Below are 15,198 nucleotides of genomic sequence, written 5' to 3' on the forward strand. Positions count from 1 at the left end.
CACAATGTAAGGCTTCCCACTGGGGGTTTTTCCATGTTTTTTAAGATTAGGAGGGATATTAGGCTTAAAGGTCTGTCTGGCCTGAGCTCCTGGAGAGCAATACACAGACACTGTATTTGCTGAGCAAACAGAAAATGGCAATCCACCAAAAACCCTGGGAAAAATGGTCCATCCTTCATCAGTGAGTAACAAAATCACCCGGTGTCGAGCCATCTCTGAAATGTATTACCCTTTTTGTGAGGTATGTCAAGAGAATAAAAGGCTACTCAGTTAAAAAAGTGCCGCCCCACCACCTACTGGGTGCAACTCCTTCCAAAAGACAGACAAAGCAGCAGCCTCATTCCAGGAGTAGCTCCTCCAGCAACAGTGTCCGATATTCATTCACAGGAGCTGATTTTAACATTTGCAAAGCTCAAACTCAACAACTTCAAAGTTACTGTTGCATTAAACAGCACCTGAATCTTTACTCTTAGAAGCAAAGATGCAGCTTTTTGAAGAGCTCCAATTCCCATCCTGAACAGCTCTCCCTGGATCCAAAGATGGCTCCTCAAGTTGTTCCCTAGAAATCATTTCCTATCTCAAGGCAAAATACCAAACAGTAGGAGAAAGCCTCCCTTCCCCACCATGCACTCCTGGCCTGACAGTCTCCAACATATAGCCAGGGAGCTACAAGATGTTTCTTCAGAAATGGGGACAATCACCATCACCCATCCTCACAACCAAAGCAGGGCACACTCTCAAGCCCCCAGAGTACAGCACACTGTGACCTATCTGTTCTGCTGCATCTCAAGCAGATAGCAGCGCTTCCCTGCACACAAGCAGCTGCACAACCTGCCCACAGGCACTTCCCATGTAGAGTGCTCAGCTGGTTGGTCATCCAGTGAGCTTTACCATTCCCTAGCTTCTCCTCCCTGGCACAGGCCTCACCACCGCCTTACCTGAACCCACGGACTTCGTACTGTGTGACCTGCTGCAAGATATAGATAAAGCCTTTAGTGACATGGGTTAGTGGTGGCCTTGGCAGTGCTGGGGAATGGTTGGACTTGATAATCTTGAAGGTCTTTTCCATCCGAGCTGACTGTATGATTCTATGTGGAAGCACACATTTCCAGATAAAGTGTGAGACTTTTATGTTGCCCTGTATGGAGTCAGGAGTTAGACTCAATGATCCTCATGGATCCCTTCCAACTCAGGAGATTCTATGCTATCTGAATTGTAAATACCTCTTCTATCTGAACACATTCCCCTAACACCTGAAGCATGTGAACCAACAGCCCTACAAAGGGCACCGGAGCAGCTGTAGGATTTGCTTCACACCACGGTCAGCCAGGCTTTCGGGCAACTTCCAGAAGGGCTTTGCACAGCTTTGCTTTTCTCCACATGCCCAGGGAGAAGCAACTGAGAGGAAATGGTGGGACTCTGCAGAGCAACGAGTGGGAGATCAGTACCTCTGGTAGGTACTTCATGGGGAGTTTGCATGCCCCTTCCCATCTCTTCTGGACAAGAAGAGGGAGGGCAGGGTTTCAGGTGCATCGGAAGAGGAAATTCCTCGGCAGGAGGAAGGCAAGGTGTTAATCCCCAGCAGCACCACTGCCTGGAAAGCTGGCACTGCTCCCCTCAGCCAGAGTGGCAAACATCCTTACAAAACTGGAAAGTACCATGCTGACTGATCCCACCCAGGTCCACGCAAGAGAAGATGGAAGGCAGCTACCATGGATGAAGAAATCAAAACCACAGTATCCTTCCAGCAGCCATGGTATGGATTTCCATCAAACCCTCTTTTTGCCTCCCAGCAGAGCTGGTGCTAGCTCCAGGGAGTCTCACCAAGCAATGCTCTCCTATGAAGGAGCAGCTTCTCAGCATCCTTGCCACATTACTCCATGCTTTTTGGGTTGGGGAGAAAACTAACTCAGAAGAAAGAAAACTCCTACCAGCTTATCCCCAGAGAGGTGTGTCAGTTGGATTTGCATTCCAGTTCATACTAACCCATCACCACAAACATCACTTTCAGGAAGACTTTTCCATCTGTGCTCCCAGGGTACAAGAGCGTATTTCACACACTGCAGCCACATCACCTTATGCTTGCTGTAGTTCTCATGTCTTACTGAACTGCTCACACTACAGGTGATTTAGTAATGCAGCAAGAGCCTGGAAGTCTGCCAACAGCCATTGAGAAACAGCTTGAAAAGCATCCCAAAGGACAGGGGAAGAACTCAACCACATACCTCGCAGCTCGGCTTTCTCAGATCTGCCATGAAGTAGGTGCCTGAAGAACAACCCAACACTCAACATGTTGGTCACACTCTGGAGCGGTGGCCCCAGGAGCTGTCTACAGTCAGAAGCAGGATTTTACATCCAGTTTTGTAACTGGATGTAGCCCAGTGATTCACAGTACAGAGACAGATCTGATTCTAAACCAAACGCTTTAGGAGCATCTCACCCATTTCATGTAGAAGCTGCAGCCACCAAGAAACACAGTTATCATGATGGAAAATTCCTCCTTTTATTAGGCACCTTTCTGCAGAGCAAAATCTGCATACACCTCCAAAATCAGATTTTCACTCTTAAGAAAAGCTGCTACCCTTGATATTCCGAGATGATAGTCACCAAAAGCAGAACCTCAGCAGGCAAAGTAAAAAGAAACTGAATCTTGCCACAGGAATTACAAAGCTTTACAGGATACCTCCTGCTGGCACTGCAACAGAAAGTACATGACAAATTCTGTGAGGGTGGGGAAGAGAGATGAGCAAGAAAGAAATACCTCTGTGGGCCCCGGGCAACTCAAAACACTTAGGTGTGTGTTCAGGTGTGTCCATATGGAGGAGTAAGATATTTTCCTAGTCCCTGATGTCAAGGCCTTCCATTGGGAGGGTGAGGAAATAAATCATATTTTGGGGGTACTTGCAGTGGACCTGCATCCATACCGTAAGAGACCTTGTGAGGGTCACTCCCCAAAGCACAGCCGGTGCAAGTCAGAGGAAAGGCAGCATTCAGCGTGGGTGAATTTGCTCCAAGTTTGTCCTCAGGGGGACCATTCAGTATTAGTGAAAGAGTGTGGTGAAACTTGGCACGAGCAATAAATCCTTGTGTTTCAGGTTGTAAATCTTAAGACAGCATGTCAAAACCACAGTTGGGAAAGCTAAATTCGGCAGTGGCTGCAGCCTGAAAATCCCTCTGCTACCCTGTTTCACTGGCCTGGTCATTTTACTACCAGGTCACTAGCAGTTGCACTGTCACACCATCTGTCATCAGCAGACCTACTCACCCAACAGTTTGGACAAGGGCTGGTCCTCCTCCCAAACACCACAGGCTGTCTGTGCACAGGTTACCAGGCAGAAAACAGCCTCATTCCCTCAACAACCCTTTCATCTAATCCCAAGCATCAAGGCTTAGTCCTTCAAAATATTTGTATCATAGCTTGAAAATAGAAAGAGAAGAAAATTAGCAAGTGCAAAACCTGGCTGGCTCTCAGCCAGCTTCACCTGGCCTTTATGTAATCTCCATGTTGTAGGAAACAGAGAAAAGCTTGAGGACTGTGGGAACCAGAGGGATCCTATGCAACCACCACAGCCTTGTGTTCCTACTGGCTTCACTTCCCACAGTTAGTCAAGAACCGAGAGCCAGGACTCAAAAGGTACTTCTAGAAATCCTCACATTGGCACCAACTTCTCTTTTTTTCTTTCTTTCTTTTTTAAGAAGATTCCCTTTTTTTCGCCATTGTTGTTCTACCTCCTGTTGCTGAGCAAGTACCTCCTCTTGCTCTCTGCTCTACTGCTTAAACAGAGAAACCATACCAGATAGCAATTCACCTGCACTGCTGACAACTCAGGGATCCTTCTAGAGGGCTGTTAGCAGCAAATGTTTGTTCTGGACAACAGGAATAGAATTCTGAAGCTTCACACGCTTTACTTATACAATCAAATATAAGGAGTGCTGGCAGAACAGCACATAACCTCACTCTTCCTTTCCATAACCTCTTCCAGGGTGCTGTCAGGCGTCACCAGGAAGATGCTCTGTAGCAGACCTGCCTCCATCTGGACAGCTGAGGGTGCAAGCACCCTAGAAGATATCTACACTGAACACCTCTAACCTCAACAAGAGGCTTGTCTGGATTGAAACCACATCTATTCTGAAGGCAGAGACCATGGAGCTTTTCTCACACAAAGCTACCCTGGATTTTAAACCTTGATCTACTTTGCTTTAGCTTCTTCCCAAAGAGAGTTCCAACATCCTGCATGTCTCACAGCCAGCACATCTCCTTGAAAAGTCATTTACTCTCAGAGTATTAGGAACAAAATAGCTTGTAATTAAGCAGAGTTATTAATCTTTTGTCACTTGGGACCTGAAACCTATTCCTATTCATGTCAACAGGAGCATTTGCCACTGTGGTTGGGACTGGACACAACACTGGTGCCTCCTCATTTTTTGGACAAGAATATAAGATCTCTGGGGGCTAACAACAGACTGCTCTGGCTCCTGTGCCCAGCAGGGTTTACCTGGGATGCTGACTGCTTCTGCTAGCCCATCACCAACTGTTCTGCTTTGCTGCATCTTGCCCAAAGAACACCATTCCACTGGCATGGGCACAAGCCACCACAGTCTATGGCCCAGGTTCTTGCCTGTCTCACAGCTCTGCTAGGAAAGGAAAGGAAAGATAACCATGGCCGCAGTGGTAGGAGTGGTCTCTGGAACATGTTTTCAATATTCCTCTTCTCAAGAAGAGAAGAAACTCTCAGAATCTGCTAAAAGCTTTGAAATTCCCCCAAAAGACACTTAGATCTATGAAGGCAGTGTCCAGGTCACTTAAAAAGAGATGTCAGGCATTCATTCCTCACCTGGACATACAGACAGGACTCAAATTTTGGGGCCAACTGTTCCCATGCTCCTTGGACAAACTCCAAGTGGTCAGTATGAAGCCTCATCACAGTTTCATCAGGTAATGGTCAAGGCACAGAGAGGATGGGTGATTTCCTTTACAGACACCACATCCCTGCCTGCAAGGGTATGAAACCAGGATTTCTCTGTTCTAACTGGGGTCAGGATTAAAGGATGGCAGTAACTGGATTGCTTACTGCAGTCACAAACTACCATAATAAGGTTAAGAGATTTCCTTTCCCTCCTCTTGGCTAGGTTCTGAGTAGGCAGAAGTCGTAAGGCAGGGGGGTGGCTGTTCAAAATTTCCTCCTCCCATTGCTGAAGAGGGGTGTTCAGGGTTGTTCATTTTGCCACCTACTCATGGCTGACACTTCTCACCTCACTGGGTTAAAGGCACATTTACCTAGCAAACCCTGAAGGTGGCTGAGTTGCCCCCACAACGACCAAGGCACATCAGCCTGCAAACAGGGGGTTGGAAGAGAGCAGAGTTCTCCGTCACAGGGGATCTAATAGGACCTCCAACCTCCCTCTGACCACCGATTCCTCTGAATCATGGTTCTTTGAGGCAGTTGCTCTTGACAAGCAAGGGCAAAATTAGGCAAATAGATCAGAACTTGGGAGAGTTGGACAGACATTGTGACACTCCTCATTGTCTTAGTATTTTCCTTCGTGAGGCTACGAGAAAAGATTTGTTATTCACAATACCCAAACACTTGGGGGGCGGGGAGGGGGGAAATACCCAGGACATTTAACTGAGGACAAACCATAGCAAACAACCGCCTACCATGTGCACAGGAGAGTTGAAGTGATGCAGCCACAGCCCCCAGGCTCTGCTGCAGCGAGACTGCGCTGCTTTTACAGAGGGAAGCAATTTAGAGCTAAGATCTGGTTCCAGGCAGAGAGACAATATTTAATCCATCTCTGGCACTTTGTAACTGCTGGATGAATCACTTCACCTCTGCTTCCTGCTAACCCATGCCTAGCCAAACCAGAGAGTAGAACCCCCAAAGAACAGGCAGCGTTTCATTACAGCACATCGTGCAGCATCCACCACAACAGGCCATGAGACTTCCTTCGCCTGCTGGCGCCTCCTGTCACACAAGCTGATTTCCAGATAATAAGCACATTGTCAAGAAGCATCTCCTGAGGAAGCATTAGGATCTGCTCAGCCAGCCTGGCCCAGCATGCTACTCCATCACACAGCCATTACACTGCAAGCTGTGCAGGCATTAATTGCTCCTACCAGGAGCAACATTTTTCCTCAGCACAAAGAGCCCTTAAAACCTCAGCAGAAAGTCCAAAAAATCCCAACTGATTCCCACATACTGCTCCCCAAACCTTCCTCCAGCCCCACCATGTGCCCCTGAGCCTGCTCAGGGGATTCCCAGCCAGCAGCATCCACATTAGACAGCAAAGAAAACGCTGCTGGTGAACTGGCTCTGAGATGGTTTCTCTCCAGTTGCCCCGTTCTGAGCACCCTCAGGCTTCCCAGCCCAGCTCTCCAGCCTGTGGAAGGCAGGGAAGAGCCCCCGGCCACTTCCTCTAGCTTCAGCTTTGCCCTTCCAGCTCAGAGAGTGTATGGAAGGACAAATTTCTTCCTTTGTAAGTACCAGCGCAATGTTGCAGGACACTGGCTTTGGGAGCAACCCTGCCACACCTCAAATCACTTCTGCTTTACAACAGACCTCCACAGTCACCCCAGCACACAAAGAAATGGCATGGAAACAAACAATTAGGAACGAAGCAGGAAGAACAGGAACATGTTCTCCAGGGCTAGGAGGCGACCATCCCCCTGTGCTGGGCAGTGGTGAGGCCACACCTCAAATCCTGTGTTCAGTTCTGGGCCCCTCATGACAGAGAGACATTGAGGTGCTGGAGCAGGGCCAGAGAAGGCCAACGGAGCTGGTGAAGGGCCTGGAGCACAAGTGTGATGAGGAACGGCTGAGGGAACTGGGGGGGTTTAGTCTGGAGAAGAGAAGGCTCAGGGGGGACCTTATTGCTCTCTACAACTGCCTGAAAGGAGGATGGAGCCAGGAGGTGGCTGGTCTCTGCTCCCAAGGAACAAGGGACGTGACAAGAGGGAACAGCCTCAAGCTGCACCAGGGGAGGTTTAGACTGGATATTAGGAACAATTTCTTCCCCAGAGGGCAGTCAGGCATTGGAACAGGCTGCACAGGGCAGTGGTGGAGTCACCGTCCCTGGAAGTATTCACAAACTGTGCAGACGAGGCCCTCAGTGACATGGGTTAGTGGTGGCCTTGGCAGTGCTGGGGAACTGTTGGACTTGGTGATCTTGAAGGTTTTTTCCAACCCAGCTGATTCTATGGTTCTGTGATTCTGAGAGTCAGAGCTGAGGTTTCATGCAGCGAAAGGGTTATCTGAACTAGAAGAAGAGCAAGTAACTTCAGATCCTGGATGTGAATCTAAGCCTGACTTCAGTGTCCAAACCACAAGGTCATGTTTCTGCTTTATTATCAAACAAGTTACTTGTTTAACAAAAGGCATGTGACTAAATTCATTGCTGCTGCATAACAGCCTCCCTAGAAACATTAGAAAGAGCTCAGTAAACAATTCACAGGTCAGTGCTGCTGCTGTAGGCAACAGAAAGGGCACATTACTTGGGAAATATCACATCTTTAACTGGCCATTGCTTTCCTTAAGGTCACTGTGTCTGAACTTCCAGATGTTCACTTGGAGTCTGCCCAAAAGCAACCTCAGGCAGACAGAAAACAAGTGGAATTCTGCAGCAGCACATTGATCTCTCATTTTAGCCATGCTGGAATTAGGCATCAGATGGTTAATGTCACAGACCTTTCTTCACAAACATAACACATCCTGAGCTTTAAGTCTACATACACAGCAGAACTGCTGCCACCAGCTGTCCCCAAACCCAAGGCATGCTGCACTCACAGCTTAGGGCAAAGCAGCACTCAATGGTCTGTTAAGGTGAGAATGCACCACACCTCCACTGAGCAACGGCACCAGCAGTCTGCCACCCTGCCTGCTGCTCAACAGCTCCTTCACTCTATCTCCAGGCTAAAATAAACTGTGTTAATGAATTAACCACCACAATGCAGCTAGTGATTACAAAAACACCACTTGCAGCTTTGTCTACAGGAGGAAAAGAACAAGTGCTTAAGACACAGTGAGAAGTACCTTTCAACCAAGTTTGAGTGCTAATGGGGATGCAGGACAGGCTACATCCTAACACTCATCACCCCACAGAGCTGGCTGGGGTACACCTCCAAGTCCACTGGAGATGTGCCAACGCAGCCATGCTGGGAAAAGCAGTGAAATGAGGTCAAGGTCAGCTCACTGATCCACACCAACTTCCTCCAGCTCTCTGCTGCAGGCATTTGTTCAAGTGCCAATAGACACTAGCCTGGCAAACCCCGCTGCAGTGGCTGAAAGCACAGGGAGGGCATCCTCCCTCATCCAGACTGTCCTGCTAGAGATCTCCATGCATGCTGACAAAAAGGAACCATGTGCCACACAGCAGCAGAGTCTAACAACTTTCTTACTCATAATGAATGCAGAGTTAAGGTTTCATTACAGCTTGATGCTTCTGAAGGAGCAAACCCACAAAACATCCCATCTGTTTCCTCCTCTGTTATCTGGAGCTGGCAAGCACCTGAGACCTAAGTACCTGCAGGCTCAGGAGCGCGGTACCATGAGAAGATAGACCTGGGAAGAGAGCACAGGGGTTGGACTGAAGTGATACCACAGCAGGGGAAGAGACAGTGTCAAACCAGCACGGGCAATCAGTACTGAGGCTTCTCCATAACTGTAAGGGAAAAAATTTACATATAAAAAAAAAAAGTTTAATTCTGAAGGGCTGCACAGTTGAGATTCTTCACTCAAAAGAAAGATTCTCACTAAAATGGGTAAATGTGTGTGTAGGCTTTTCACCCACGTGCAACACAAGCTGTTCATAAGCAGAGCCTGCACAATGCATTTCTCTGCTCAGCTCCCTGTGAGCGGAGCAGGTCCCTGCAATAAGGGTGACTTGTCCATGCTTCACAAATCAGCATTGCGACAGATAAACTTGTCCCCAGAGTAATGGGAATGTTGTCCTTTTGTCTGACTGGAGATTAAGGGACATAATAGGCAGAGAAAAAGCCTGAAGAGTCAAGGGACTTGACAACAGTCAAGGAAAAAAAATGAGTAAATTATTCATACATACAGTATGCTGTGAAATCCAAATGGACATCCTGCTTCTGACAAAGGAGCAGGAAGAAAGAAAGGGATAGTAGGTGCAAGCAACCTCAAGCATAAGGTATGAGAGGACTGAAAGAAATATCAACTTCTGTGACTGTATTTTGGGGATGCACATGTAAGAATTCAGAAAGTCTAACAAAAGAAAAAGCTGATATTCATTAACTGTGATATAATCTGAAAGAGATTAAAAAATAACCCAAGCATATCAAAAACATAGTCCAGCTGAAAAATACAAGCCACAGAATAACAAGACGTGACTATTGCTGCTTCACAAGGAATCGTCTCTTAATTCCAATGAAAAAAAGCAAACTACTTTGAAAAGAGAAGAATTCAGATTCGGAACTAAAGATTACTCACTCACAGGCGTGCAAGGCAGGACAGAAGCAAGGGGGAAAATGTGAGAACAGTGCCAAAATTACCAGCAGGTACGTGCAGGGCTTTTGGGGGAAATGAGCATTGAGGAGAAAGGGGAAAGAAAGTAGACGTATTGACGAGATAGAAAATAAATGGACTACCAGAAGATGGCTGAAGGAACAGGGAAAAATACAGAATAAATACAAGGGACTCCTTCTAAAAACACATAAATGTAAATCTAAAAAATCTAAACCAACCTTATCTAAATAATATGGATTCAGAGACACTACTCGAACTGTTACTGAAAATCAGACAGCAGAAGAATCAATGAGAGGCTTTGGATGAACATCATCTTCCCCCTGGTAAAGAAAAGGTATTAAAGAACAGGAAAAGAGTAGCAGAACCCTTTGCAAGGGAATTACTCTTACTCTAATCCTGCTCCCATTGTAACAGCACAACAGCTAATTGCTAGTGCTTTATGTTTTGGAAAATGGAACCAAAGACATGAGTTCTACTATCACCCCAAATGGCCTATACTGATGAGAATTTAGTTGTCATATGCACAGAGAAGGCTGAAAATACACAGCTGGCCATGGAACCTGGAATATTTTTATCCAGGAGATAGTCACTGGCTTTGGATCCCATGATACTTAAGATATGCTCGCTCTCAGGAATAAGCAGCATGATGAGAAGGATTTATAGTGGAAATATAAAAATCAGTGCAAGCAGGACAATAATGAGAAACCAAAATGCAACAGGAGTTTTATTTACCAAACAGAATCCCTCACTGGGTTAGACCCCATGAGTCAGAAAGAGCACGAGAGATGCCAGTGGGCATTGAATGCTAAGAGATGGCACTGCAACAGGCCTGCAGCAGAAAAACAGTGTCATTTGGGGTTGTGCACACAGAGGCTGAATCACACTGCAGGGCATGAAGTAGTCTCTATAACCGCAGTTGCAACATCTTAAGGTACCTGAAATACTGCATCTCTCCTTCAGGCCCACTGCAATGAGTGTACTGAAGCATCCAAACAAAGTCTCATTGGTCTAAGAGACTTCTAACTACAAGAGCAGTATCACTTAAGCTGTTTCCCCGGAAGCAGAGACATGTTCCGGCTGCCACATCCCACACAGAGGAGTAAGACACTCTCACTTCTTGTTTCCCAAAACAGTATCCACTGGCTTTGATGTAGTTAAAAAAACAACCCAAACAAACAAAACAAAACCAAACCCACAGCAAGCCAAACAGAAGCACAGCTTCTGGCCCAGCAGCTGGAATGCTGAAAGCTTGGACCAGATAAAAACACGAGATGTTTGGAAAATAGCCTTGCCCAGATGCTCACCTGGCAAGGCTATAAAATGCAGCATGCATCTCACCTCTGGCTCTTTTCTGTAAATAACTTCTTCTAAAGAATCATTCCCTGTTGCAAACAATTACCCAAAAGCACCAGCACAGATTTCATTGAAGCACGGACCTGCTGTAGGAACCCTGGGAGACACTGGTGCTCAGCAATCCATTCTTTTGAGAGGATAAAGGTCAGGGGATCTTCATCCCAAAGGATGCATACTACATACATACATACAATTCCTACATGACTGTTAGTAACCACATAACATAACCATTACTGTTAGTCACAAGTAACTAGATATGCCGGAGGAAGCTAAATGAGTGCTCATAGCATTCCAGCACAGTAAGAACAATGCGACACTTGTGATAAGCCATCAGAGAGCTGAGCTAACACAGCCGAGCTAGTGAATGAGCCACTGGAGAGCAGGGCTGGGAGGCAGTGTGGCAGGTACTTCAAACACAATCAACCCTTCAGGAAAGTCACTATGAATATTCCAAAAGGAGCACCCCCATCAGTCATACTGGCAGGGGACACTTGTCTCGAGTTCCGCTAATGAGCAGAAGAAGAAATAACAAGACACCAATGCAATTATCCTAAGCCAGAGGAGAAATCCCCAATGTGCTCCTCTGCGACGGACAAGCCACAGAGAGTGACAGGTAATGGACAACGCATCGGATGTATTATGTGCAGGCTTGTAGCCAAGCCCATGATAGGAAGAATAATAAGCCATGGCTGTTTAGAACATTTTGTTTTCTATATAGGACTAAAAGGAAATCATAATTCAAACATGGCAAACATCGCCAGTTCTAAGAGACCATTTCCTTACAAGAAACTGGCCTCTCCCAAGCACTCCAGGTCTGGAGCTACTCCAGTTTGTCATGGCATCATGGTAGCTTTTGAGAGAGCAATCTGGAATCATTTAACATTCCTAGAGGTGCAACTCTGTAGCTTCCCCAAACAGACCATATTTTGCTGAGGTTGGAAGTTTACCATGAAAATGCCTGATTTACCCAGGAAACCACTCAAGAACATCTCAGGCAGATAAATACGTGTTATTCCAGCTGGAATAAGGGGTTTTTAAAGGAACACCCAGTTCAGAGGCTTTTCATCACCACATCAGGTTAGGGATTGTAGAAAAGACAGGCAATACCCCTCGTAGAGAGGAAACAGAGCCCTAAGCCCACAGCTGACAGAACAGCCCATTCCATGGGGCTGCAAGATGCTGCCGACCCTGTTGACTGCAGCTCTGCTGGAGAAGAGCGCATTTGTCCACACTGCACAACGTGTTCTGCTCACTGCAAGGCAAAGGAGAGCATGGAACCAGCTGCACAAATTAAGCTTACTGTACTCTGCAGGAGCTGTCAGGTAATAGGTACTGTCTGCCCCAAGAGGACAACAGGGTTACAGAGATGGTAACATCAACCCCATGGCACTTTGAAGGATCACTGTGGCTGGCACTGAAGTGATATTTCCAGTTGTACTTGCAATAACTCCTCTCCTTCCAGGAAGGCATTCATTAGGTTCTAACTTTCCAAAACACACATTTGGAAGTTTTAATAATAGAGAATTCAGAGCATTTTCTGAAACATAATGTCCTGAAAGTGCTCGTCCACAAGTGAGCCCAAACCTCATGCACTTCCCTAAGTCAATGCATTTCTAACTCCCACTAGCAGGACACTGTCCCCGAGCACACTGTGGGTGGCAGCAGGACTGGAATGGTTTTTAGCTCTTGCATTGTAGCACGATATGAGGTACTCTGGGTGAAATGCAGCATATTTGGATCCAGCAGCACCATTCAGAGCACAATCTGTACAGGTAGAATCTGTCTTTGCAATCAGAGTCAACAGTACTGATGCATTTGCCAAAATACAACTCATATCTCTCACCCCTACTAGAAATGGGATTACTTATCACTGAAACAACATCCATGTAACACCGAACACAACAGTTGTGTCATGGAAAAAGAGTGAACACAATCACACAATCTTATCTTGTTTCCTAATTAAGAGCTTGCATTTATGTGCTCTCAGCTATTAAAGGAAAAAAGGAAAAGCAGCCCTATTAATCGAGGTTGAAAAATACCACTGCATGCACAGAGCAAGCCCCCGAGCATGTTTGCACAAAGTCCTTTCACACATTTTTTCCAGACGTGCTGCCTGATCAGCATACAAACCACTGAGAACACACTAAGACGTTATGATGCAGACAGACATTTTAGTTTGGCAAAGCTCTAGTTCGTTCCTTGCAGTCTCTGTACAGTGAAAACCTGCTACAACCCTGCAGGGTACTTGTTTGCACGGTAGCACAATAAAGACGCTTTCTCAGGCCTCAGAACAGCACTGTGAAGATTTTTACTGAGACAATCAGAGTGGAAGTTAAGGCTGATGGATTGACTGTTTTAGCAAAAGCATGCTTCACACCCAGGATTGTTTTCCTTCCAAGGCATTGGGATGGGAAGCCAATAATCTGTATCCCAGTGGGTAGCATGAATGAAGAAGCAGCACATTTTGCTTGGGTTTCAGGTGTTTACTGCCTTCTGCCTCTCTGCATGATAACTCACCGCCCAGAAAATCCAGCTCTGCCTCCCCCGAGAGCCACCAGAGCCAAAGGCAGCTGTGGCTGGGTTATGCTTAACTCAGCTCATAGGAAGGGCACCAAGAGTTCACAGATCTCTTTCAGCTGGGTCCTGAAAAGAGAAAGCCTGCAGCAGAAGGGATGATACCTTCATTGAGAGCAAGGCAACTTCCAAAACTAAACATGGACTTAGTTCAATGGTGCATTCCTGATTCAGCAGGAAAGACTTCTATTGTGGGCACCAGTTCATCTTAGAAAGCCAAGATCCTCCTACAAGGCACCTACAAGAAGTCCTACACTCATACTACTGAACCATTCAGTACACCGGGGCTTACGCTTTCTGGTACCTGTATTTAGTGCCTCTCTGAAATCCTGAGGGCCTGGACGCAACCTCTCATCTGTCCTGCACTAAGAGACAAACACACAGCAACCCCCCAGAAGTTGACCTACCCCAGCCCTGCTCCCGCAACAGCCAGAGCTGCATTTCAGAAAATCAGACACTGAGAAGGAGCACAGGAACAGCAAAGACTTGTGATAGAGCCTAGAAAAAGCAAGTATGTTCTATAGCATTAAAATCAGCGCAAAGTTCTCCTTTCCCTAGATATGCACAGGGTTAGAAAAACTGACACTACACAGATGAAGGACAGAGAAGCCCAAGGAAGAAGGATTATTGCCCCTTAATGGCTATTACTTTGCCACCACTACCACCCCCAAAGCACAGTCAGACCAGAGGCCAACTGTGCTGGGCACTGGGACAGCACAGCGAAGTTTCTAGCTTGAAGAACAAAACGTCAAGACTCAAAACATTACACAAGCAGCTCAGCAGGTGAAGAACGTGGGCAAGCACTAAGCAAGCAGAGTGTACAGCTACGCCATTAACCCAGCTCAGATCTGGGGCTTGAGCTCCCTTTAGCTCCAGCGAACACAAATTCCCGCCTGTGACCCGCTCACTCGGGAAAGCTTGGGCTGGCTGGGGACAGGAAACACAGAAGCACCAGCCCCACAGTGGCTACTTCTCAGACAGGTGTTGACTCCGCAGGCGCAGCAGCATGCCCTGTTAGAGCTGTGGCCTCCAAAGGAAGAACCAGGTTCCATCAGCTTCTTCCCATCCGGACAAACATTGCATTGGAAGACATTCCAGGGGTGAAATTTCAGATTAACTTTACAGAAGTTTCCTCCAAGCTGGTGTGTCAGATGGCTGCCAGCACACAAAGCAGCTTGTCCATTAGAACAGGCTCATGGAAACTGTACTTGGGAAAAGGCACAGGATTCATCGGACCAAAGAGCTGCCCTTCAAACACCTTTCAAACTGACACATACCATTTCTGCTCACCCGCTGGCATCGCACCCGTGTAACCCACTTCTAAACTCGCTCTCACTATTCCCAGCCGTTCTGGCTTTGCTTTGCACAAAGCAGTTCCTCTTCTCTCTAGCTCTTGTAGCATCTCCATTTATGAAGACTACGTACACACACGTTTTACCATCACTATGTTCTGTGCTCTGAATCTGTAACTTCTTTCAGCAGGAAGTCAACCTGGTAATTCTGTCTGCTCTCCAAATTCCAACTTGAGAGTAACCTATCCACAAACAAACAATACCTCAAGTCACTTTAAAGCTATGGAATGATCACTGCTTCCTGCTCCACACAACAGCCTCAGAATGTGTCATCAAAAGGTACACTGGCTTTTCACAGACACATTGCAAACTCCTTCCCACTTGCTGCCTGCTCAGCCCAGGACCTCCTTGGGCACCACAATCACACAGGCTTTTTCTCCTAGTGTGGAGTATTTTGGAACATTTTCACTCTGATACACTCAATCACCGAGTCT

The 15,198-nt window shown here is 46.7% G+C and overlaps 1 protein-coding gene across 3 annotated transcripts in view; it reads right to left on the reverse strand.

Annotated features, from left to right (window-relative positions):
- The window catches only part of LOC115613600 (phosphofurin acidic cluster sorting protein 1-like), a 43,180-nt gene that overhangs the window by 26,680 nt on the left and 1,302 nt on the right, over window positions 1-15,198 (reverse strand). The window lies entirely within an intron of this gene.

Source organism: Strigops habroptila, chromosome 10, assembly GCF_004027225.2.
Source record: "Strigops habroptila isolate Jane chromosome 10, bStrHab1.2.pri, whole genome shotgun sequence".
NCBI lineage: Eukaryota > Metazoa > Chordata > Aves > Psittaciformes > Psittacidae > Strigops > Strigops habroptila.